General features: G+C 38.3%; 1 protein-coding gene across 1 annotated transcript in view; it reads right to left on the reverse strand.

Moving 5' to 3' along the window:
- The window catches only part of bach2b (BTB and CNC homology 1, basic leucine zipper transcription factor 2b), a 170,729-nt gene extending 146,594 nt beyond the window's left edge, over positions 1-24,135 (reverse strand). Inside the window, exon 1 of the mRNA XM_007254915.4 lies at positions 23,772-24,135. The gene's annotated coding sequence lies outside the window, so the exon portion shown is untranslated. The remainder of the gene's footprint in view (positions 1-23,771) is intronic.
- Positions 24,136-25,041: the final 906 nt, after the last annotated feature.

Here is a 25,041-nt window from a genome sequence, read left to right on the forward strand (position 1 = left end):
TAATAAAAGAAAGGCTAACCTTGTTTGAGGTAAAACGTAAAAACTGAAACCACTCGAGCTCAGGCTTTGTTCCATTTGAAGCCGATAGTTCAGTTACTCTGCGGGTTAATATTTATTTGTACGGTTGATATTGTAGCACCTGCAGAGGAAGTCATGAAAAGGAAGCCTTGTTTCCTTTGTAAAACATTTTTTTTTCATAATGGAGCAGCCCCCTTTTTAAAGAAAAAGGTTCTTTTCATCGAAAATGCATGTGTTTTGCTTAAGGTCCACGTGCACGTAGACGTCTAAGCTTGATTGGCCATGATTGGACCCTTGTGTCCCTTTGGATGGAGATCTGCTGGCCATAGCTGGACTCAAGGTCTTTGTTCTCAGCTTTCTAAAGGCAGGTCACACGGCTCCTGTTAAAGATTTACCTGTTGTGGGTAGACCTGTTGCCGCTTGGTTGAATCTGATCTCTGCCTTCCAAAGCTTCTGACCTCTCCAATAAGAATTGCAGCAGTCAAGAGGCTGAGCTGCTCTGGAACCATTTATTGTAAAAAAGAAGTCACATAGTCCATAAATAGTCTATAATTCTCAATTAGCACCCAGAATACTGGGCATTAAAAGAGCTCATGGGAAAATTAAACACATATATTTTACCCAGACATGGCATCAGTCGACCTTAAATGGCTACCTCTCCTCATTTAAGCTAATGTGCCAACAAAGCTAACTTATTCAATGGTCAAAAATGAGAGCTAATGACAATCTGAACAAGGTATTTTCTAGGAATGTGCCAAAATAAACCAAAATAAATGAAACATTTGGCTAAATAAAAATAACAAATGCAGAGCAGAGATTTTCATTCATTTTGATCTTATCTTTCTTCACCATTGCAATTAAAAAAAAAATTAAATAGCCAAACTGTTTTTTGTCTTGCTTTTTTTTTAAGCAATTATAAAACTAAAAAGTTTTTAAGTTTTTAAGTATTTACTGAACACTAAATATTTTTTAACATCCCAGCTGATATACAGAGCAAATTATGAGTTATATAAAATAAATCAATCGCTTTTCTGAGTAAATCATTGATTTATTCTATGAAATTTGGTTGTTTTACTTTTGGTTGCCAAATATTCTACGCATCCTTCCACTTCTGCACATTATGCTGTTTTATTATAATTTTATCAAAGGCATATAATAGTCTTAAAATGACATGTTAAATCATAGTCTAGTTAATGCTGGAATTGTGTCCAGATCCAGATTAACACCATTAAATCCAGATTTACCGGCTTTTTTAATATCGCTAGAAAAAAAAAACTGGTAAGATACACACGCTCACTTATTGTTCATTGGCCATAACAGAGTAGGGCTGGGTTTCCTGAAGGCACCTCAGCACAAAGATGGCTCTTGAATGGTAGAGCGAGCATCACACTCTTAACTCCACCAGTGACGGTGATCTTAAAACCAGAATCCTTTGGGAATTAACACAGAATCCTTTGGGAAACTGGACCCTGGTGTCCTGTAAAGCCGTTGTTTCAGATATAAACGGTTTTCTCACTACGGCACTCTTATCCAGAGCGACTTACCAAGTGTGGAAAGTGTGGAAAGGGCAGAAAGACTGGAATATGGGAGTCTAAAGGCCCAAAACTGATCCCGGGTCAGCTTGGACATTTCTTAGGCCACTGACAAAACAAACAAATCACCATTGAAAGCAAACCATCCTAAAGAAAAGAAGACACGTGGACAAAGCAATCAAAAAGCCGACACACAAAAGCGAAAGCAATGGTCGTAAGTCACTCACAGTGGCTGCTCTGAGGGGCGCTCTGATGACAGCTCCAGCAGCACCAGCACATGTAGAGATGCGCCTCAGTGTCTGTGTGGACTTCTGCGCGTGTGGGTTCATGACTGGCAGCCGGTGAGTGTGACCTGGCTGGGTGTCGCAGGTCGCGTCTGTGCCGGGAACGCGTCTCTGATGTGCAGTCTGGGAGCTCAGGCTCCACCTCTCACACAACAAACCCCTCACCCTCATCTCCATCTACGATAAACCCCGATCAGAACTTCCTTTCTTCTTTTAATCAAGCGTGCCAGTGCTCATAAACTACGCATCCGTCGCCTGTGTGACAGACTACAGAAATCACACATTAGAGGAGTGACAAAGAACCTCCCGAATCCACTCCAACGTCATAATAAAACCGAAAAAAATAGAACAGATGAGGTGATTCACACCTGCTCCTACATATACATATTCATGTGCCTATTCGGTGCATCACTACTTTCCTCAAGGGTGAATCAATTTCCATACAGTAGGACTGTCTAGAAATTTAAGCTGATGATGAGCATCTATATAAATAACTACAATGACCTAATAGTGCTGGGATAACTACAGTATTGTGCAAATGTTTTAGGCACCTGTGGGAATTTCGGCAAAGAAAAAGCTTCTTTTCTGTGAAGTGAGTGTTTATTAGCTCAGTAAAAAAAAACATATTTTTTTCCTTAAAGCATCTCCTTATCTCTCCTCATCTGAGTTTAATAGAGTTATTTCTAGTTCTCATCGTATCAACACCTGGTTTGGTAAATTGGTAAACTTGGTAAATCAGGTGAGCTGCTGACGGAACTGAACATAATATACACATGCTGGTTTGAGGGTATCCAGGAGAAATCTGGAACTACACTTTGTTCTTTAGCTTGACAAAACTTAGTTAAAAATGAGAATTCCTTGTTACGTTTTACTGTATTTATGTTTATTTGCATCTGTTCAAATCATATGTGGTGTTTTTTTTGTTTGTTTTTTTAGAAAAAAACACTTGTATTGCTGAGATAAATGGATTAGTGTAATTTGCTTTGGTGCCTAAAAGTTTTGCACAGTACTGTATTTATTTTTCTGCTTCAGAATAACAACTGTGATGAATTATATTATTATCATTATTATCAAATCTTGTAATGCCATTTATGCACTAATAATAATAAAATAGCATAGTGATGCAATTACTCCCTTTCATAGGGCAATCAATTTGTAAATAATATTATTGAGTGTATGTGTATAAAGTCAGCATTACTGATGCATTGGTCATATATAGTATGATTGATCAATAATATAATTATTGTGATAGAGTTATGAATGTTTGTATTTAGTAAGGCTAAGCATAAGGCTAAAACACCCCAAACTGTCTTGCTAGCTATCTAGGATCCAAGCTTGCAATATTAGTTCCAAACTGAGGTCAGAAACAGCTCAAGCTCTAATCATCACTGACCTACAAAACATGTTTCAGCACCAAAGTTTGTAAAAATATTCAAGTTATAACATATCATACCAGACCTTGAATCACTACACTGGTTTACAGTCTTGTTAAATATTTTATGGTACTACCAAAGGATTTTTAACACACGACACCAAGAGTGTTTATTTTTAAATCTATAATAATTCTTTTTTTTTCTTTTGCACTCATTCACAAATTTAACAGCTTTTCTGAAGGATTAGCTTCACCTCCTGCAATAAGTTCAGGTCATACTGATTAAGAAGATTAGAATTTGATGATTCAAATATGTCTATCTCTGTTACATTACCAGAACAGTTTTCATAGAAATGTTACAGATTTCCTGAAGTCTCTCTGGGTAATTCTAAAATTCGTTTTTTTTAAATGAGCATTCATAACCAAAACTCTCAGTTTCCAGCACCTGCACTGCACAATTTTGCTATTTATGCTAAATAACAAAGTGTCCTTATAAGCACTTCATAATGTACAGTGTTTTCCTCAATAAACACTAAACCATGTTGTATAAAATATTTGGTCCTTCTTTAAATATATGATTGTAATTAAATATGTATGCATATTTTATTGAAAACATCATGTTTGCAGATCTTAAAATACTCTGTAATAAAGAATGCAATACTAAACAAATCTGTAAGAATATCACAAAGCACTTTATAACCAATCGTACACTTTAGGAATAAATAGCTTTAATAAATACCTAAAATTAACATTTTAAATAGTACTATTATTTTTTGTCATTTTTTTTAACCATTTTTAAAGGCAGGGTTGCTTTATATGTATGAAAAGTATTATTATTACTATTATTATTATTATTATTTTTATTATATTTGCTGTTAGTATTATGTTGTTGTTTTGTTTTCAGATACATGACTTGGGGTGTAACAATAAGTTCAGAATTTTTATCTGATAATAAATAGTGTTATTTTGATGTAGTAATGTTTAAACATTTTTTAACACGTCAAAAATAACATGCTGTATATTAATGTGTTATTGTTTCTACTTCATCATTTGGCACATTCAACATACTAATTCAATTCTTAATAAATAAATGTTTTGCTTTCTTTTAAACTGACTTATTTGCCCAGCCCAGCTAACGAAAAACACATTTTCACACTTTGTTATCTGCAGTGATAAAAATAAATGTAAAAAGGAAATATAATTAGCTTTAATAATTTTCATAGACCTACAAAACTATATGCATGAAAAACCAAAAAAAAAATTAAATTGTGTAGCAGAATTTAAACTGTAACTGTCAATATATTCCTTATTCATGTCCAACTTTTGACCTGACACACACACACATACACACAAAAAGGTTATCATTACCCATTAAGCCCTATTTGGAGTGGGGAAACTTAAACACAGGTGGATGAAGTTGCTACATTGCGTGTCTGCATCAATATTAGCTGACAAATAAACCCTGTCCGTTATCTACAACCGTTACACACCAGCACAAATAAAGCCCCTTCCTGCTGAGTATCTACACCAACCATACCAGCACACACATTCCAATATATAATCACACTGAAAATATGCTGCGAAATCTATGAAAGTGCACAGGATCTATTACACTATCAAATTGTAATACATTTATTTTACAAAATGTGAAAAAAAGTGTTTAAAAGCATTTGGATAGCAAGTTCAAAGTTAAAAAAAGTGATTTCAAACTTCTGAATAAGGTTTCCAAACTTCTAAACAGTGATTTTCAACTTTAAAAAAGTGATTAAAAACTTCTGAATAGTGATTTCCAACTTTAGAAAAGTGATTACAAGCATTTGGATAGTGATTTTAAACGTATTATTTTTTTTTTTTTTACAAACGTCTAAATAGTGATTTCAAACTTTTAAAACTGTGATTACAAACTTTTAAATAGTTTTTTAAACTTTAAAAAAGGTGATTTCAAACTTCTGAATAGTGATTCCAAACTTCTAAACAGTGATTTTAAACTTAAAAAAAGTGATTACAAACTTCTGAATAGTTTTTTTAAACATTAAAAAAAGTGATTTCAAACTTCTAAACAGTGACATTTTTTTAACTTTAAAAAAGTGATTACAAACTTTTGAATAGTTTTTTTTTTTTAATAAAAAAAGTGATTTAAAACTTCTGAATATTGATTTCCAACTTTAGAAAAGTGATTACAAGCGTTTGGATAGTGATTTAAAACTTTTTTAAAATTGTTTACAAACTTTTAAAACTGTGATTACAAACTTAAATAGTTTTTTAAACTTTAAATAAAGTGATTTCAAACTTCTGAATAGTGATTTCCAACTTTAGAAAAGTGATTACAAGCATTTGGATAGTGATTTCAAACTTTAAAAAGTTATTCCAAACTTCTAAATAGTGATTTCAAACTTTTAAAACTGTGATTACAAACTTATGAATAGTGATTACAAACTTTTAAAACTATGATTTTAAACTTTTAAAACAGCCATTACAAACTACTGAATAGTGATTTCAAACTTTAAAATCATGATTTTAAACTTTACAATAAAACTGTACAATAAAAGAACTGTACAATAAAATGTTTTATGAATCTATTTCTATTTATGAATTATTGTATTGTTTGTTTTGAAGATGTGGGGAAGGATTAGTCTTGTTACTGGGATAAGGAAGCTCTCACTGGGAGACAGACCTCAGCGTCGGGTGGCCGTAATGTCCTGTAGATTCTGGCCTCGGCGCGCTCGTCCTTGTTGACAGTAGCCTGAGGTCAGAGCGATTGACTGGGGTGCCTGTCTACACCTCCATAAATCCGCTGAGCCTCAGTATGGGTGGACGTTCTCTCCTGCCAGATAAATCACCCCGCGTGCAGAGCGCTGAGGCGGCCAGACGCGTTTAAAGATCCATTCATAAAAACCTGGCCACCCTGACCACTGTGGTCACTGTGCTCTGAGACACACACACACACAAAACACTGCAACACTGAGGTCTGCGGTTCTCACCATTAGAGTCTCAGGTTGAGGAGCTGGCGTTTTGCACACACACACACACACACACACACACACTTTAAGCCTCTCTCCTCAGGCAAGGCAAAGCAACATTCCATATGTCAAACTCAAACTGGGCTTGTGGACTCGGAGATACCACGCTTAATGTTTTCCGTCCCACAAAGCTTCCAAAACAAAATGAAGCAGCGTTTCCTTCGACCTCACAGCATCTATTCTCTATTTGTTTTTCTTTCCAGTGAATCACTTTAAAAAAAAGAGCCAATGAACACTAACCACAATAGCCTGCTATTGTCAGCAAACAAATACAAACAAAAAAATGATTCAGGATTCTTAACTGTTCTGTTTGTATCTAAAAATAAATCAGAAAAACAGAAGAAACAAGTGACCAATAAGACCTACAGCTCTGGAAAATTTTAAAAGACCACTTTAGTTTCTGAATCAGTTTCTCTGATTCTGCTATTTATATGTAGATGTTTAAGCAAAATGAGCATTGTTATCTTATTCTATAAACTACAGAGAACATTTCTTCCAAATTCCAAAAAAAAAAAAAAATCATTTAGAGCATTTATTTGCAGAAAATAAGAAATGGCTGAAATAACAAAAAAGATGCAGAGCTTTCAGACCAGGGATGCAGAGCTTTCAAAACAAGTTCATATGCATAACAAGTTTTAAGAGATCAGAAATCAATTTTTGGTGGAATAACCCTGTTTTTTTTTTTTACAGTTTTCCTGCATCTTGGCATGTTCTCCTTCACAAGTCTAACACACTGCTTTTGGATAACTTCATGCCACTCCTGGTTGTCTCATTTTTTCCAGAGCTGTATCTGGATGTATAGTGACTTTTTAAAAGTTGTCTGACCAGTGGAAGGATGGTCTCCCTTATATGTGAGTTTTGGTTTTACCAAGGTTTCTTCCTCTGAGGAAAAGAGCTAAACTCTAGCTACTGGTTCTCCCAAACAAGTAATAAATGTATATATACATACAGTACAGACCAAAACAATTATCATTGTTTCTTCAGGGTTTGTACCTTTTTTTGGACACAAAATTTCGGAACAGCTTTGTGTTAAATCCTTTGCATTTTTATATCTTATAGTTTTGTGATGTCAGAACTCATCAGCTTCATTGGGTTTTATGACTTTTTCTTCCCACCACTGAAGATGCATTCAAATTGTTGAGGCTACCTTTAAGGGGATGTAAATGGATTCCAATGCAGCACCCAAAACTGCACTCTTTAAAATAAAGGTACTATTAAAAAATCCTTTTTTCCTAGCAGGGAACATGTTTGCAATAGAAGGGTGTGAATATGAATATATTGGAAAGGTTTAAGCAACCTTCATTTGATGTAAAATTAACATTTCTATTAAAAAAATGTTTTTTACAAAAATGTGTCTGTACTATTGCATCCCTACTACACATTTAAAAGCATCTTTATTTTAAAAAGTTTAGATTTAGATTTGAACAGTAAATAGATCATTTTCCACTTTCCAACTTATCAGAAGTTAACTGCCCATTTTAATTAAGTCTTTACAAATGTGTGAGAAACAATTCATTTTCAGTTGAGTCAGCAAAAAAAACATTTTGGGAAATGTGGTAACAAGTTTTTTTTTTTTATTGCGCAAGCTAAGAGATTTTTTTTTTACAATTTACAAGCAACCAGAAAAAATGTACAATTTAATCTATGGCATTAAAACGACATGTTTTCACCACATGACAAAAAAAAATAGTTTTTACATTTTGTCAGCATTAAAGTTGCAAAACTAAAAATTTTTAATTAAATGTTTTGTTTTTTTTGTAAGGTAATGTGTGCGAATGTATGGAAAACACATCAATAAATGTAACGAATGAGCTTCAGCAAATTAGATTTAGAGCTCATGTGTATATAATAGTTTTAAATGCACATTATTGGGGATACTATTATAAGGGACTACAGGAAATGAAGATAATGTAAATGTGAATAAACATAAAAACAACAAAAACAATAAACAGTATAAACAAAATGTAGGATATGGGCACTTGTATGTTTTTAAGTGTAAGCAAATGGACCTAATTGACCTAATTGAGAAATATGACCTAATTAACAAATGAACAGTCTAAATCAAACTCAAATTTTGACAAACATTTTTTTTACTATTTTTGAAACTATTATTGAAATCCTATGAAAAGTAGACAGTGTGAGACTTCTTCAAAGTGACACTTGTATGTATCATTTTGCAAGTATTTTTTATACAGTTTTATTTGGCCACAATAATTCTGTTTAATCTCTTTTATAGATAAAATAATTGAATTAAATCAAACACACCAATAAAAACACATGAATTAGCATTAAACCCACTACGGAAAGCTAGGTGTCCCTATTCTATGTACATAAAGCTTCACATAGTATGACAACAACAAGAACAAAGCAGGAGAAGACATGCTTAAAGACCCACACCATGCCACATCAGCCAATCACAGGAGAGCTGAGGCAGCGCTGAGAGCGCATTTGGAGCCGAGCCAAGCAACTTACTGTACTTCAGAATCAGGAAGTGGTCGCAAGCCTCCACGCCTGCCTCTAACCCCGCCCCCCTGCCACCTGCACCAGTCCCACAGGATGCACACACACACACACACACACACACACGCACCCCCAAATACACTCCGGTACAAAACAGACACAAATGCACACAAACACCCACCCACCCACATGCACACAAAGACTTGCATGCACACCCCCCTCCCTCCAAACACACAAACACACAACTACTCCTCACACAGCTGCAAAATGAGTAAAACCACACAATGTACTTGTTTTTGTTCAACCTCCTCCTTCTCTCACCACCACCGCTACCTCAGAAATCACAAGTTTACCCAAAACTGCAAAAACTACCAGACGTTCGCCATACCACAAAAAACATAATGTAACCTAAAAAAGACCGTTCACAAGACCTTACATTAACTTACATAAGCAATGCCGCCCAATATCGAACGTAGCAATGACTTTGCACAAATTGCAATCAAAAAACTTAAAACGGCAAAGAAACGTTTTAATACTGTGTCGTTTAAACAGGCATTGTGTAGCAACTGTGAAACAGCAGCTTTAAAAGAAGAATCATTGTGATGCTCCACTACCTTGTAATAGGAAAAGTAGCATTTCTGCCATTGCTCCTCCTGATTTTATTTTGCCACCTAGTGCACTATGTCACTTTGGTGGAGCGTCTACTGCAACAGTCTATTTGCTTCTTCAATAGTTATGTATTCCTGTGCTTGTCAACATATGCATGTGTACAGCTAGCTGCTCATGAGGCACTGCTCAAGTGTGATTTGTATTTACAACAGAACAACGCACAGTCAGCTGACGGCACTTTACAAGCGTTTACACTTATTAAAGGGGACACATGATACCTCTTTATAAACAAGTTAGAATGGGTCAATGGGATATACAAGACAAATTTATTAATTTCTTTGCACAAAATTCGTCTCACATAAACAGATCTCATCAGCTCTATTCTTGCCAGTTTTAGTCTCTAGTCTTTCAGAATGATCCGTGTAACAGCTCTGCCACTTTTATGCATATCAGCTTGTTGCTGGCCATGCCATGTATATGCTGAGCACTTACCACAAATTAGTGTTAGCTTGTGCTAATTGGCAAAACACAAACCAGCTAGTTCATGCTTAACTGTCACAGAAGCACAAAACTCTCTTTTTGAAAGTTCTTACATCTTCCTCATCTGCTGACTTGCCATAGACAGTACCTACAGATCCCTCCCTCAGAAGAAGTCTGCTGGCTAATTCTACTGTGTACTCTTCAGCAGACTGAAATGCCGTTTCTTTGACTGATCTAGTGGGTGAGTGGGCTTCTGGTGGGGGTTGATGGGTGAGTGGTGTTCCAGGGTCGTTCTATGCAGATTTTATTTATTTTTATTGGGGCATCACAAAACAGAAGCCATCCAAACGATTCATAGAAGCATAGGATTCCTGACAGCAAACTCTTTCAATTGATTGACAGAAAACGGATGGATGTTTTTTGTTGTTTTTCTTTTTTTTTTTTTGCACTTGGCGTGTTTATAGTGGCAGTCAAGACATGAATACAAACAAAATGAAATTTTTGAATAATATGTCATCTTTAATATGCTGTGGTATTTTACCCTACACAGCTGACACTGGCTAATGAAGTGCTTTATGTGCTATTATGTTGATTTCTTAGGCATACTACAAACAATGGTTTGTATCCATGATAAATATTAATTCAACTAAATCTACAAGTATCATCAACAGATGAAATACGATGCTGCATTTGGCACAGTCTGCGTTGCTGTAAAGAGTAGTTACTTCATGGAGAAGTAAGCATCAGGCTACGGATGTTATGTTGTACAGTATGTGGCTATGGCAAAGACTTCACACTGCCAAAGCATAAAGCATAAACTCCAAAACTGCCAAATCTAAAAATAAGAACACAAGGATAACCTAAATAATTACAACCCCTTCTCCATAACAACTTCGCATCCTGACTAGTAGCAGATATCTGACGTGTAATGTCATATATTACACTCCTAATAACCATGTTTAGAGTCACTAACAACAATTAAAAAACTTAACTGCTCCCTCTCCATAGTGAAAGGTCAGCCATTATTTCTTCTATTACTCTCTAGGAGTGTTTAACACTGCTGATTTGTTTATTTCAACCCTGAGAGAAAACATATTATTCAGACATGATTATTCACTCAGGAATTCATTCGACACTGAGGCTATTCAGAGACTGATTTGTTTAACATATACACAAACATACCCACACATACACATACACTGACAGTGAACTTTATTAAAGCTGAACTTACATTAAAGTACATCCCTCACATTATTGTAAATATATTATTATATTATTTCTTATAGATATGACATATAGATATAGATATATATATAAAAAAAAACTTCATGGCAAGAAGATGTGAGAAGACACAGAATTGTTGCTCTGAACCAAAAAACATGGCCTAGGCTATAATAAGATTGCTAATTCTCTAAAACTGAGTCTATGTATAAGAAAAACGAATGGCCATGCATATCTCACATATCTAAACTCAATTGAGCATCTCTGAGGCATCCTCAAACAGAAGGTGTAGGAGCACAAGGAAGAAGGTGAGCTCTGTGATGTCGTCATATAAGAGAAGAGGAGTGAAAGAGGACTCCCAAAGGCAAAATGTAAAGCTCTAGTGAACTCCATGCCCAAAGCAGTTAAGGCAGTGTTGGAAAATAATGGTGGGCACACACGTTATTGACACTTTGGGCACAATTTGACCATTTTCATTTAGGGGTGTACTCACTTTTGTTGTCAGTGGTTTAGACATTAATGGCTGTGTTGACATACGTTGAATGCACAGCAAATTTACACTGACATACAAGCTGTACAGTGACTACTTCACATGGTATCACAGTGTCATATCAGTGATATCCCATGAAAAATATAATAAAATATTTAGGACATTTGTATGGAATGTACTCACTTTTGTGAGATACTGTACATGCCTGTAGAATGGTGAGCTCACATCTTCTCTATTTCTGTCTCTCTCATTTCCCTCTCCATTCCTGAGTATCTCTCTCTCTCTACAGTTATTTTTCTCACTTTGCCTTTTAACTCTGGCACTTTAAATCAACACAGAACGCTGAACTCTAAGAACATCCTGAGATGGGAATATCCTGCTCTCTCTCTATTTCTCTCTCACTAAAACAATGATCTCACCCTCTTACCAGGAATCCGCTGATTGTTTTAAATACCTTCCACTCTCCACTCTCTGCTGGACTCGAGTGACTCTTTCCCATTGCCTCCGGAAAGGGGAGGGGGGGGGAGGCTGGGAAAAGGGCTAGAAGAAGAGGAGGAGGGGTTGGTAAAGGGTAAAGAAAAAAGAAAACGACCTTGGCAGAAAACGTCACGCTGATGTCTGGAGCATGACCGGGACCCGCTTCACCCGGGCTTGTTTTAAATTAGCAGTGGGCCGACCAGCGCGGGACCCCTGTAATTCAATCTGGAGAGAAAGGGGAAGACGGATCACGGGGGGAAAGCAAAAAGAAAGAATGGAAAAAAAGAAAACGGGGGGAAAAAAGATCCGCACATTTGGGCTGAGTTAGTGTTGGCCGTGGACCGAAGAATCCGAATGATGAAACGAGTTGCCAAGGTACAGGAATACGTGGAATTTTTTGCTCCTTTTTTTGTGAGCTCAAACTTAAAACCATTTCTCTGGCAAACGCAAAGTCAGTGGAGATACTGACTGCATGACTGTGGTATGTTCACCTAGGATAAGCCTTGACAGAGCAGTCTGACTGACGCAGTCCAGGAAAAAAAAAAGCAGAGGGGTTACACCTGTGTAAATCTCCTGAGGGATGAACCAGGCAGGTGGCCACCGTTTAAACAGCAGTTAGAATTGTGTACATCTACAATCTTCAATCAACATCAACAAAAACTCACTTGATTATGATTTATTAGCAAATGATTCAGTGCATCACCAAATCTTTTTAAAATCAACTTTTTGTCTCATGTCTAAACAGGTATAATGATTCTAAATGATCAAAGCCTACGATTGAATGAAGTCTACTATATTCATTCATTCAATTCAGTTCAGGTCTGGAACTGTGAGAGGATTCAGTTCTGATTATGTATGAGACGATTTAATAACTCACTGAACAACTCCATCACAAGATCAATAGAGTCTGGAATAGAAAGTATCTGTCTAGATAACTTGCTGCACATGATGTCTGGATCTCAGCATTTACCTGTATTTTTATTGTGCATTTGGGGTGTATTTAGCGTGTGAGTAGAAGCCAGTGTACTATACATTCAATACAATCTGCATTTGACAGGGTATCAAATATTAAAGTCTACAATGGTTGTAAAGAAATGTAAAGGAGCATTTTTGTTTAAAGCCAAATTTATTCATGTTATGTCTGCCAGGAATGATGTGTCAATACTAATACTAATACTTATTAGTACTTATTACAGCCTTATTACACTAAGCTCAATCTGTGTTTTTTTTTTTACACTGGTGCAACACACAGTTTGGGACCTATTAGAAGTAAAACAATGCGACAAGTAGTAGTAGTAGAAGTAACACAATTGTTACAGTAATAATAACATCAGTTACACAGTAACAGTGCTTGTTAGAGGCCTCTGAAGTAATCCTGTCCTGTCACCCCATGACACCCCACAAATCTGTCACACAAAACAATTAAAGATTAATGCTAATGTGGGACACTTTTAAGAGGAAGGTATTGTGTGCAGTAAAATGCAGTAAAATTATAAATGTAGAGAAAGCAATCATTGATCCTTTGTTTAACATGGAGTCTGTTTACAGATAAAGTCCCACCCTTTAACATACAGGAGCCAATCAGCTTGCTGGTAACACTACTAGCACTAGAGTTATTGTGGTTGGTGAATAGCCACGTCAGTCAACTGTGGAGCTTCAAAACTCACAATACTCTTGATTCCCATTACAATGGTACACCGTGAATGTGCACTGCTTACTTGCTAACAGTGAAGCTGCCCTTATTAAAAAAAGTTTTTTTTTTTGCTGTATTTTTCATTGTCATTGTTTTAATTACTAATTATTAAAATAGTCAAACATTCCAAATCAGTGCAGCACCTGCAAATCACAGGTGTGTTTCTTTTCATTTCACATTCCCAGCATTCAATAATTAATGCAGGGAAGCCCTCACATAAAATTTTCAAAAGATCCTTCACGCTTAGGAATCCATTAGGCCACATTTTTAATAAGTGATCTCCCGAATGTGCAACGGCATCAGCACATTTCCTGTCAGAGAGTGTGCGTGTGTGGGGTGGTTTGTGTAAGTTATATATAGAGTCAACCTAATATTGACAAGCCAAGCTGCATATGACTCATTTGTGCCAACACAGACCAGCGACACCCCTGCTTCCTCCAAAGATTTCCTTACACACTACAGAAACTGTGTGCGTGGGGTGTGTGTGTGTGTGTGTGTGTGTGTTTGCGTGTAGGTGTAGTGTAGGTGTGTCAGACTGAGTAGAGAGTACTGTAAGTGAGAGATGCAGCTAGAGACCATGTGTATATATATATGTGTGTGTGTGTGTGTGTGTGTGTGTGTATGGGATAGCCCTGGGCTGTGCCTGGCCCATATTCAATACTCCTGTCCCCTGCCCCAGCTTTGAGTGCCTGAGCATATGTGTGTGTGCGTTGACTGCACAGAGTAAAGACTGTCATGTCTGCTCAGCTCAGCCTATGTTGGTTCCTGGGAGGGCAGCACAGAGTGTGTCAGACCTGCTATGCATTAATACCTGTACTCTACAGAATAGCACATACTGCATAGTACAGTATGGTGCACTATAATACCCCACACAGAATGAATGATACAGTGAAGCGTATTACCATATGACTTATACCAGTGTTTCTCAACCAGGGTGCCGCGGCACCCTGGGGTGCCGTCTGGCTTCATCGGGGGTGCCGTCAAAATATTGCGCCTCACGTGCATATTTCCTTTCCAGAGTCAGCTCGTGTCGGGGTGTGTCCCAATTCACAGGCAGCATACTCTGAAGGATGCGACCCACAGAGGCGGTGTATTACTGCGCAGCTGTGACGCAATCTGTCTTCTAATACAGCCTCTGAAGGATGCAGCCCTTAAATTGGGACACACTGTAAAGTTTTTGTCCCCCACGCGATGCACGCGCTATTTTATTTCATATTCCGCCAGCAACAACCCTCGTTCTCACCTGAAGTTCTGCGCCAGCACACCCCCCCCCCCCCCCCCGGTCTCTCCTGAAGTTCTGCGCCAGCACCCCCCCCCCCCTGTTCTCACCTGAAGTACTGCGCCAGCCCCCCCCCTGTTCTCACCTGAAGTACTGCGCCAGCCCCCCGCCCCCCGTTCTCACCTGAAGTACTGCGCCAGCCACCCGCCCCCCCCCCCCCCCCCGTTCTCACCTGAAGTACTGCGCCAGCACCCCCCATCCCCCCACCCCCACGTTCTCACCTGAAGGACTGCGCCAGCACCCCCAGCCCCGTAAACTGGGGTGCCGTGACATCTCGCATATATTTAAAGGGTGTCGTGATAGAAAAAAGGTTGAGAAACGCTGACTTATACTACATAAAATGAGTATTTGACATTCCTCAGTATTTTAAAATATTCTAGCAGTACAGTACAGTACAATACATGGACGAGAAAATACAATCTGTTTGGTTATAAACCAATAGTTCCATTGCTGCTCTGTTTGTAGCTGCGCGGTTTGGCTTGTACGTGCTACATCCTTACCTGTATGTGGATGACGGCGTTCACAGAACGCCTCTTAGTCAATCACATTGCAGGGTCGAAACTAATTGTGGTATAATTATGGAAAAATATTACACAAGAAGGAGTGCTATAACCTGTGATATTGGCACTGTATTACTGCGATTACACCACAGTTCCAATATCTCTGTTTATTGAAAGATTTTTAAAGAGAACGAGAAAATATGATCTGTTTGGTTATAAAAACTGCATTGCAGGGTCAGAACTAACTGTCGTATAATATAGCTTAAATTAACATGAGTCTCATAAGTTTTGTAAAGTGGAAATTGGGGACCTGTGTAGGTATTTAAGTGGGTAATGTTCTACACCATTAGGATGTGCAATACAATATACTATTATTATTTTACATTACAGTAATCTTGCAGTATAGTACAGTACAATACACCCTAGAAAGGTTCAGAACAGTTCAATAGAGCATGATACACTTTAGTATAGTACTTTACATTTAAGCGTGCTGTACTAGTACACAGTACACTACTCACTATCGTGCTCTAAGTAAGAGACTTGGGTAGAATGGGTAGATATTAATAGCACAATAATAACCACAACAGTTCTCTCTATTCTATAGTGCCATTTTCACACTGAAGGCGTCACTACAGTTCTAAGAAATCAGTGACCATGTCTTTATTTAGCTCAAAAAGCCCACCTGCATTTGAGTCAGAGAGTACAGAAGTGAATGTGTGAATATTATCAGTGTGTGTGACTGTGATCATGTATCTGAATACACACACTAGCAGACAAATGCATGAATGAGTGCGCCTGAAAGCACAGACGCACATAGATGGTCAGATTTGGCCTCTGGACACTTTCAGACACTAATGCACACTCCTGTAGACTGATGGACATACTGTGGAGAAGGACTACACACACTCGCTGGATATCACACACTGATTGCGATGTGTATTTTCTGTGCTGCACAAGTAAGGACCTGGATATGTCTGAGGCCGAAGACAAACAGCAGCACCAACACACTCCAAAAATAACCCTGTGACTAAACCCGCCCACACACACTCACACATACATATACACAGAATATCTCCCAAAATAGTGCCCAGACTAACTGTGCTTCTGCCTTATCTGATCAAAATTACACTGAACTGCATCTTAATTCAACCTAATGGCATGCTTACAAGTTAGCGTTTTTACTGTAAATTAAATTATATTTGTATTTATCCATTTCCAAATAAAACAACACTTCTGAGTGTTTAAGATCAGGGATGCACTGATCTAATACTATTCATAAAATACTGGTAGTGACGAGAAAATATGATCTGTTTGATTATAAACACTCCGCGAGTTAAAATAGTTCCATTGTTGCTCTGTTTGTAGCTGCGCTGTTTGGCTTGTAAGCGCTGCATTGTTGCTAGGTTACCTGTATGTGGCGGAGTAATACATGGAAAGCTTCAGTTACAGTGCATTACTGGCTGATAATGGCACTCATAGAATGCCTCTCAGCCAATCACATTGCAGGGTTGGAACTGTGGTATAATATAGCTTAAACCAACATATGAGTTTTGTAAAGAAGAAATCGGGGACATGCACAGGCACAACACAAGTCCACCATTAGGACAAAAATTTTGGGACACACACATAATAGAGCCCTATGTTAGAGATCTATAGATGAGCCGGCAACCTTGCAGCGTGCCCCTTGATTTAGGGCGTGTCAGTGTGTTTTTCGTATTTGAGTTTTGCATGGCTCAAAGGCATGTACTAATTCTCTTAATTAATGAAGGAGAGTGAGCAGCTCATTTACGAGAACAGCAATGTTACTTTATTTTGTATTCTTATTATCATGTCCTCATGTTTGTGTAATGAGCAGGGATATACCCACACTGAGCGCGCTGAGTGCACTGCGAACCTGCGTTACCTAGATAGCAATGAACATCTGATGGGTGACTGCAAAACGCCAGAAATTTACTTGAACTCACCTCATTTCCAGACCACCACACCCATCAGTGTAGATATACTTATATACTTCAAAAACCTTTATTGACATTGCTTTTTAAACCCATATACATTAACACTGCTCCTAGCATCTGCACTGTAAACTTAAGAAGCAAACTACAGATAATAAACTTGTCGTAGCTGTCTTAGGTTGTGATAAAACATGTTCAATATTCCTTTAAACTTCTATAAAAACTGACTCCTGCTTTTAGTATTCTTAGCAAATATCTATATATTAAAGTACAGTTTTAAGTTACTGTACAAAACTGTAGAAAATTGGTTTTGATCCCACCTGCTTAAACGTGATAATAAACACAGCTCTAGTGATCACTACTAGGCGTCTCTCTTCCTCATATACACAGACACACACACAGGCTTGCTCTGATTCCGGGGAGCTGTGTTTAACTGCGACTTGTGTGTAAGTAAGTCGGTCTGACTGATCCTTTCACACAATTAGACGCTAATGAGTGGGGGATGAGCCTCTGATAGGCATTAGGGGAGAGTGAGGGAGGGCACACTCAGCGGCGCTGATGATCTGATCTGAAAGGCTTTTTTTTTTGTCGTTTTTTTTATAGATTTATTTTGAGCCCTATCATATTCTGATACTTTGTTATATGCTTCTTTATTTCCCTGCTGTCAGCAGTGAATTCAGCTGATTTATTTACCGGTCACCTTGTGTTTCCCACTGTCACTTTAACAAACGAGGGGAGAGAGATAATAATTCATATAGTAAATGCTTTCAATTTAGTCGTCAGCACTGAAACTAATAGCTTGTAATATCTGCATAATTGTGACTGCAGTTAAGTTAGCCTGTGATTCCTGACAACAAGGCTAAACTAGTTAGTATGTTCACACACAAACTGGCTTAACTAACTGTAATTGTGTGTGTAGTGTGAACTGTGTGGCAAAATATTGATTTTATATCAGATGCTTATCCAACATAACTGTTCATAACTTCATTGAGCAGGGATCAAACAGTCATGAAAAACCTGGAAAAGTCATGGATAAGTTTTGGAAAAATAAAAATACCCAGAGAGTTTTGGAAAAGTCATTGAAATTAGGTTCAACAAATCTTTGTGTTTCCATTCAATAATTTTAAGCTTACACAATGGAGCTCTCAGGATCTGCCACACATTTTTTTTATTAAATATTGTTTGTCAACATTCTTATCAGAGTCATTTTGGACCTACTATATTATTCATTTTAATTATAGTTTTAGTTGATTTTTAGTTTTATTGTTCATGTCTGCACTGATGCTTTAAAAATCGTATGGTCAAAGAAAATTTGCCTTGAACACATGGAAAATTCATGACAAAATAATGGAAATTTTTTGGTTAAAATGTGTATGAACCCTGAGTGAGTGTATAAACTCATCACCCACAAGGAATTAAGCATCAAAAGTGAAATGTGGTGGGTAGTTGTGCTAGACAATCATGTAGAGTGACTCAGAATCATCTGTAGTGACAAGTGTTGCTTCTTTCTTTGAGGAAACATCCAACAAGTTTATGCGTGGAGGAACTGTGGTCTGTGCTATAATGCGCCAACACAACAATGCTCATCCACATGCTGAAGATTCAACATCTAAGCCTAAAGACATAGACACTTTGCCACAAACTCTGCTGGAACTGTATGAATATTAAAGTTGCACAGGATGTACTATCGAAGCACACCATTAAGAACCTCTACTACGACTACAAACCACAATGTCTGTCATAATATGTATAGAATTTATTATTTGTACAGTCATACACATACAGTATGAATGATATGGGATACATTTTTACTATCATTGTATATAAATAAACACTAAATGTGTGCAAGTGTGTGCGGCGCAGGGCACTGCACACACAGCTGGTCCTGGCAGTGATAATAGCGTCTGGTTCCGAGTGGTGACTGATGATGCCAATGGGCATGAGTGTCATCCTAACACAACGTAAGAGAGGAACAACAAAAGCCCTGTCTGAACTTCAGGAGCTTCGCACACACAGCGCACACACAGCACACACACTCTCGCTCCCTCTCTCTCTGTCAAAATCTGGAGCTCAGTCAAACATGCCATTGTGCTGACGTGGGATGGCTATGGGAACATGTTTTCATACCCTAGGCTTGTGTTCTGAAAGAGCGCTGGTGGGCTTATTCAAACAAGCAGGACAGGACAAAAACCATGCCTTTAGCTAGCATTTACAGCTGCACCACACTCCTCTGAACTTTACCACCGCACTGTCCGGTGCAAAAACAAGCTTCATTAAAATATGCATTATTTTTTGTGTGAATCTAACATGCAACGTGGAGATGGAACTAAAGATAAGACACAAGCACTGAGCACTGTCGACGTGGAACTCACACCACTGCTCTCCTACATGCAGTCATTCACTGTACGGAAATTCAAACATCAGCTGTCAGACGGAGGCAAACAGTACAGTGTGTTCTAAATCTAAACAATGTCCACTTTCCTTGCAATACCTTAATATATATATTTTTATATATTTTTATAGATGTTTGCATTTATAACATGAATATCAATTATCAGTTGTTGAGCGCTGGTTACAGATTGCACAAAGAATAGCACAAAAGCAAACACACTCTTAGCTCCTTTACACAGATGGACAGTGGAAAGGCAAAAAAATAAATAAATGCTCTGTGTAATGACAGTAAGCTCTCCCTAGGTAGGCACCTGCCAGTCTGTGATGAAACATAATGTAGGATATAGGACATATGGGACATACAGGCACTTACAATAAAGAAATAAAGGAGGTAAAAAACAGGTTATGTGCAGTTTTATTACATGTGAATGAAATAAATGAGGTAAAACACTGTTGTGGAAAAACTCAGTTTTTGCTGTATTTTACTTTTTTACTTTTTTTTCTTTTTTACAGTCGGACAGCTGTTCTCATCAATGTATATTTCATGAAGAATGGACCAATATGATGAAATGCTCCAAAATGATTTGTAATAAAATCTTTTTTTTTTACACTTCCACAGATACACGTGTATCTAAAGGTTCATCGGTTCATGAACAATAAACCTGACGCCAAAGTATGAACATAAGACTCACCCACAAAACGTTTACATTAAAACGTTCATAAAACCTCTTTATAGAACAAATTAAGCAGTTTTATTGTATAATTCTAAGATACTCCTCCTATTATAGGATATATAACTGTGTGTTGGTGAATTTATGAAAAATAAAACATAACGGGGATTGAGTTCCGTCTCTCTGCGCTGAGCAGACAAAGGAATGCAGGCTGGAACGCGCTGTATCTTTTTTCTCCACCTGTTTTCAGACAAATCCCGCCACCTGGGCTTCGATTGGAGGGATGGCAGTGATTTCGGCCAATCACAGCGCTGTATGCAAATACGAGCGCTCGAAAGTACCAAGAGTACCGGACATTAGCCAATTGGGGCACGTAGTGGGCGGGGCCTCTGCGGAAAACAGGTGGTGGCGGGGTGGAAACAACAAGGCAGCGTAAAATGCTGCATCACCGCATTGGTGAGGGAGGAGAAGGAGGAGGGGGAGGGGGAGGGGGGTGCACAGTTTTGGATGGGAGCAGAATTTCTTACAGCACCAAACAGCTCTCGTAGAAACGTGTTTCCCCCAGACTGTTCAAACACGGGCTCGCGCTTAATCGGATCAAATCGCGACAAGAAGATCGCTAGCGAGCATTGTATTAGCATAGCAGATGCTCCTGAAGCTTACGGGAGCGCGCGCGCGTGTGTGTGTGATAACTAAAGGCTAACGCGGGCTAATGTTACATTCATACATCCTCCCAGCTGAAGACAAAGCCAAGTCATTCATAACCAGCGAGCTCACGGCTCTCACAGCCAGCAGCCAAAAACACAACGGGGGGTGTTCTGTCGATTTGTGCTACCCATCGATTTGTGTTACTTAGCAGCTCGGCGCATGCGCTAATTCTCATTTTTATTACTATTTTCACGTGTTTTGGGTGCATTATACAATCTGAGATCACTGCCTTTTTTTGCTTGAGTGAGATATTTTTTACAACCGTGTAAAGTAATAATTATGCTAATATAAACATAACAAAAATAACTATAGAATGGCTTCCAATTACATGTATTGCCTTAATTCTACTCTGATACAACGATTTAGGCTATTCCAATATCAAATCGACACTTTTACAGCGAGACTATTCGAAAATATTATTAGGATATAGTATTTCTTTTTACCTTTAAATACACTAGGGTAGCACGGTTTGACAAGGTAGCACAACTCGACAACACACCGGCGCTGTATTTACAGAGAGACGAAGCGCTTTCATCAATGAAACCGAATTAAAACGACACGTCATCTGAAAGTCGAAGGTTTAATTTGACCACTATGATAATAAGATGACTTGTTTGTTTACAACCAAGTCCACGCTCCAGTCCACGCTGACTCCCACAACTCCAGCGCAACCTATTCCTAAACTGATCTCCAGTCAGTGATCATTCAGCTCAGATTCCACGCCTCAGTTATCAGGAAACATGCGATACTGATTTCGGTGTTTTCAATGTTTGTTTGGTGTGAGTAACATTTCTATAGAGAGACCGAGAGTGTGGAAAAGCGGACTCTGCTGCTTTAAATGGCACCCTCGGGCAGCAGGGCTGCTGCTGCAGCCCCCCTTACACAGCAGATATTTCTGCTGATATTTGTGTGGATTAATGGAGGGGGGGGGGAGGGGGCGGGGGGGGGGGGGGGTGTTGTAATGCGGTGGCTCCGGGTTGGAGAGCGTGTGTGTGTGTGTGGATGGCAGAACAAAGCCAGCCGGCGGAGAGCTGCTTTTCTGCAGCAGCAGGATAAGCACATTCCCACAGCACAGGACTGCTGCTGCTGCTTTTCACTGGGATACTCTTGCGAAAACAAAAGTGACACGACGGGCTGATCCCTCCATGTGCACAGAATACAGCAGCCCTCATTATCATTAATGATGATGATAATAAAACAGTTAAACAGCAGCGCTACAATAACAGCAGCAGTAGTAACTGACTTAACTGACTGAGTTACTGACTGTAACAATACTAGTGGCAATAATAATAGTAATAACAATAATAATAATAAAAAATATATATATATATATTAAGTTTCGTGAAAATAAGATGAATAGTAGCAGGCTATTACTAATAAGAATAGTAATAGTAATGCACGTGGCAGTAGTAACAATAATAAGAAAAAGAAGATCCAAAATATTACCACTACTAATACTACTACTAATAATAGTAACACTAGTAGTAATAGCAGCTTCAGAGAAAATAACAGTAGCAGTAGTGGTTATAATAGCAGGTTATCAATAGAATCATCAATAATGGTAATGGTAATAATAAAAATAATAATAATGATATAATACAGTAGGTTTCGTGACAATATCAATACAATAGTAGCAGTATTGGCTATAGTAGCAGGCTATTAATGATAACAATAGTAACAGTAATGCACGTGGTAGTAATAATAATAATAATAAAAAGAAGATGATGAAGAAGAGTACTACTATTACTATTACTAATAGCAGTACTAGTAGTAGGAGAAGGTTCAGACAAAAAATAACTGTAGAAGTAGTGGTTATAATAATAGCAAGTTATCAATAGTAACACCAGTAAGGGTTGTGGTTATAATAACAATAATAATAATAATAATAATAATAATAATAATAATAATAATAATAATAATAATAATACAATTAATAATAATAATAATAATAATAATACATGATATTACTTTTCTTTAAAATACTTATTATTAAAAAAACATTTTAAAAATAATAAATAAATGATGATGATAATAATAAGCCGGAAAAGGGTGAACTAGACCCCCGAAGAAAGGGAGTGGGGGGGTTGGTCCGTCTCTGTGTGTGTGCCACTTGGTCGGTCAAGGCTTCCGCGAGTGACAGCTTCTGTTCCCTTCACGAAAACAAGGGCCATGCCTGACACCCCCACCACCCCCACCCCTCCTCCTAAAGCCCCTCAAACCCCTCCACCCTTCCTCCTCCTCCTCCTCCGGGATGGCAACGCATCCAACTCCTGCTCAAAAACAGGCAGCCGGCCGCTCGAGCTCAGCACAACAGGATGCGGCCACGTCCCACGGCGCGCGCTCCTCGTTCACGTGCACCGTGCTTGGTCAGGGTGGTCAGTGCAATGCATGAAGACACGGTTCCCTTCGCTCTACTCCGAAACTCGACCACCCCCTCCTCTCTTTCTCTCACTTACTCTCTATCCTACTCTCTCTCTCTCCTGCAAAAAGCACGAGTTTCTAACTGCATTTCTGCACGAGGCGATATAAGCAGCGACTAGAGCTCGAGCTGAGTGAAGTGCAGAACCACAAACAAAAAAGACAGAGACAGAACACGCCAGTCGAGTCCACTTACCTTCAACTTCCCTCTGTTTTTCTCTCGTAATCCAGCCCGTTCGTGCGCGTGCTTCAAAAAAAATCAATGTCTTTCACATGATGACTTCCTTGCAGACTCCTCTAAAGCCTCCTCGTGCAGGAAGATCAAAGCCTGCACTCTTTCTCTCTCTATCTCTCTCTTCGCAGAGTCAAGTTTGGGAACAGAAGACCCCTCAGCGTGCACGCGCGCGCGTTTTTGTGAATCTCTCTGTTGATGTGCAAGAGTGTGTGTATGTGAGTGTGCATACGAGTGCGCGCGCGTGTGTGCGTGTGTGTGTGCGCGCGCGCGGTGATTCCGTTCAGCGTGCAGCTCCTCGTCTCCTGTGTTTGGTACTGAAGCTCTACGCCTCCCCTGCTCTCTCTCTCTCTCTCTCTCTCTCTCTCACTCCGCTACCGTTGTTGACATTCGCCAAATGACGTCACCTCCCCCTGCCCTCATTCACACACATACACACAATAAAGCAGCGCGCGCGCGCCTGCGCCAGCCCCCCCCCCCCCCCCCCAATATAAACAAACAATTCACCGAATAAATAAATAAATAAACACATAAACATGTGGCCGGTGGGCCGGTGCGCGCGCACAGCGGAGTGAGGAGGACGCGGCGTGTTTTTCTGAATCGACAGTTCAGTTCACTACAGCGACACGACCCGGGGGGCGCGCCAAAACCAGCGAGACAACACGCGCGCGCAAACCCGCTTAGAGAATCAGCGTTACGGAGCAGCGCTGACGTTAACTTACTACCCCTGTCAGACTCACAGATTACCCTAGTAATAATAATAATAATAATAATAATAATAATAATAATAATAACAATTTGCATTTTAAAAAATAAGCATAAAATCCATACAAACATTGTTTGTATAATATTACCATATTATACGAAAATAACTATATCATACAGTAACACAACATTTACTATTCGTATAGTACAATGAAAAAGTAAAAATAATAATACAAAATAATAATTGATATTTGAAATAAACAAATAATTCATACATAAGCATACTTATTTTATCATAATTGTTATTATTTAAATGCTAGGAATAGTATACGGTACTGTACTATATAACAGGACACCACCATAATTATTTGTAATTATTTTTAATAAAAACAATATCAAAGTATTATTATTATTATTATTATTATTATTATTATTATTATTATTATTTTATCTATTATCAATTACAGTTATATTGACTGTGATTATTGTTATAAAGAATAAATTTAATATTTTTTATTTGAACATTATG

This window comes from Astyanax mexicanus, chromosome 1 (genome assembly GCF_023375975.1).
Source record: "Astyanax mexicanus isolate ESR-SI-001 chromosome 1, AstMex3_surface, whole genome shotgun sequence".
In the NCBI taxonomy this organism is placed as follows: domain Eukaryota; kingdom Metazoa; phylum Chordata; class Actinopteri; order Characiformes; family Acestrorhamphidae; genus Astyanax; species Astyanax mexicanus.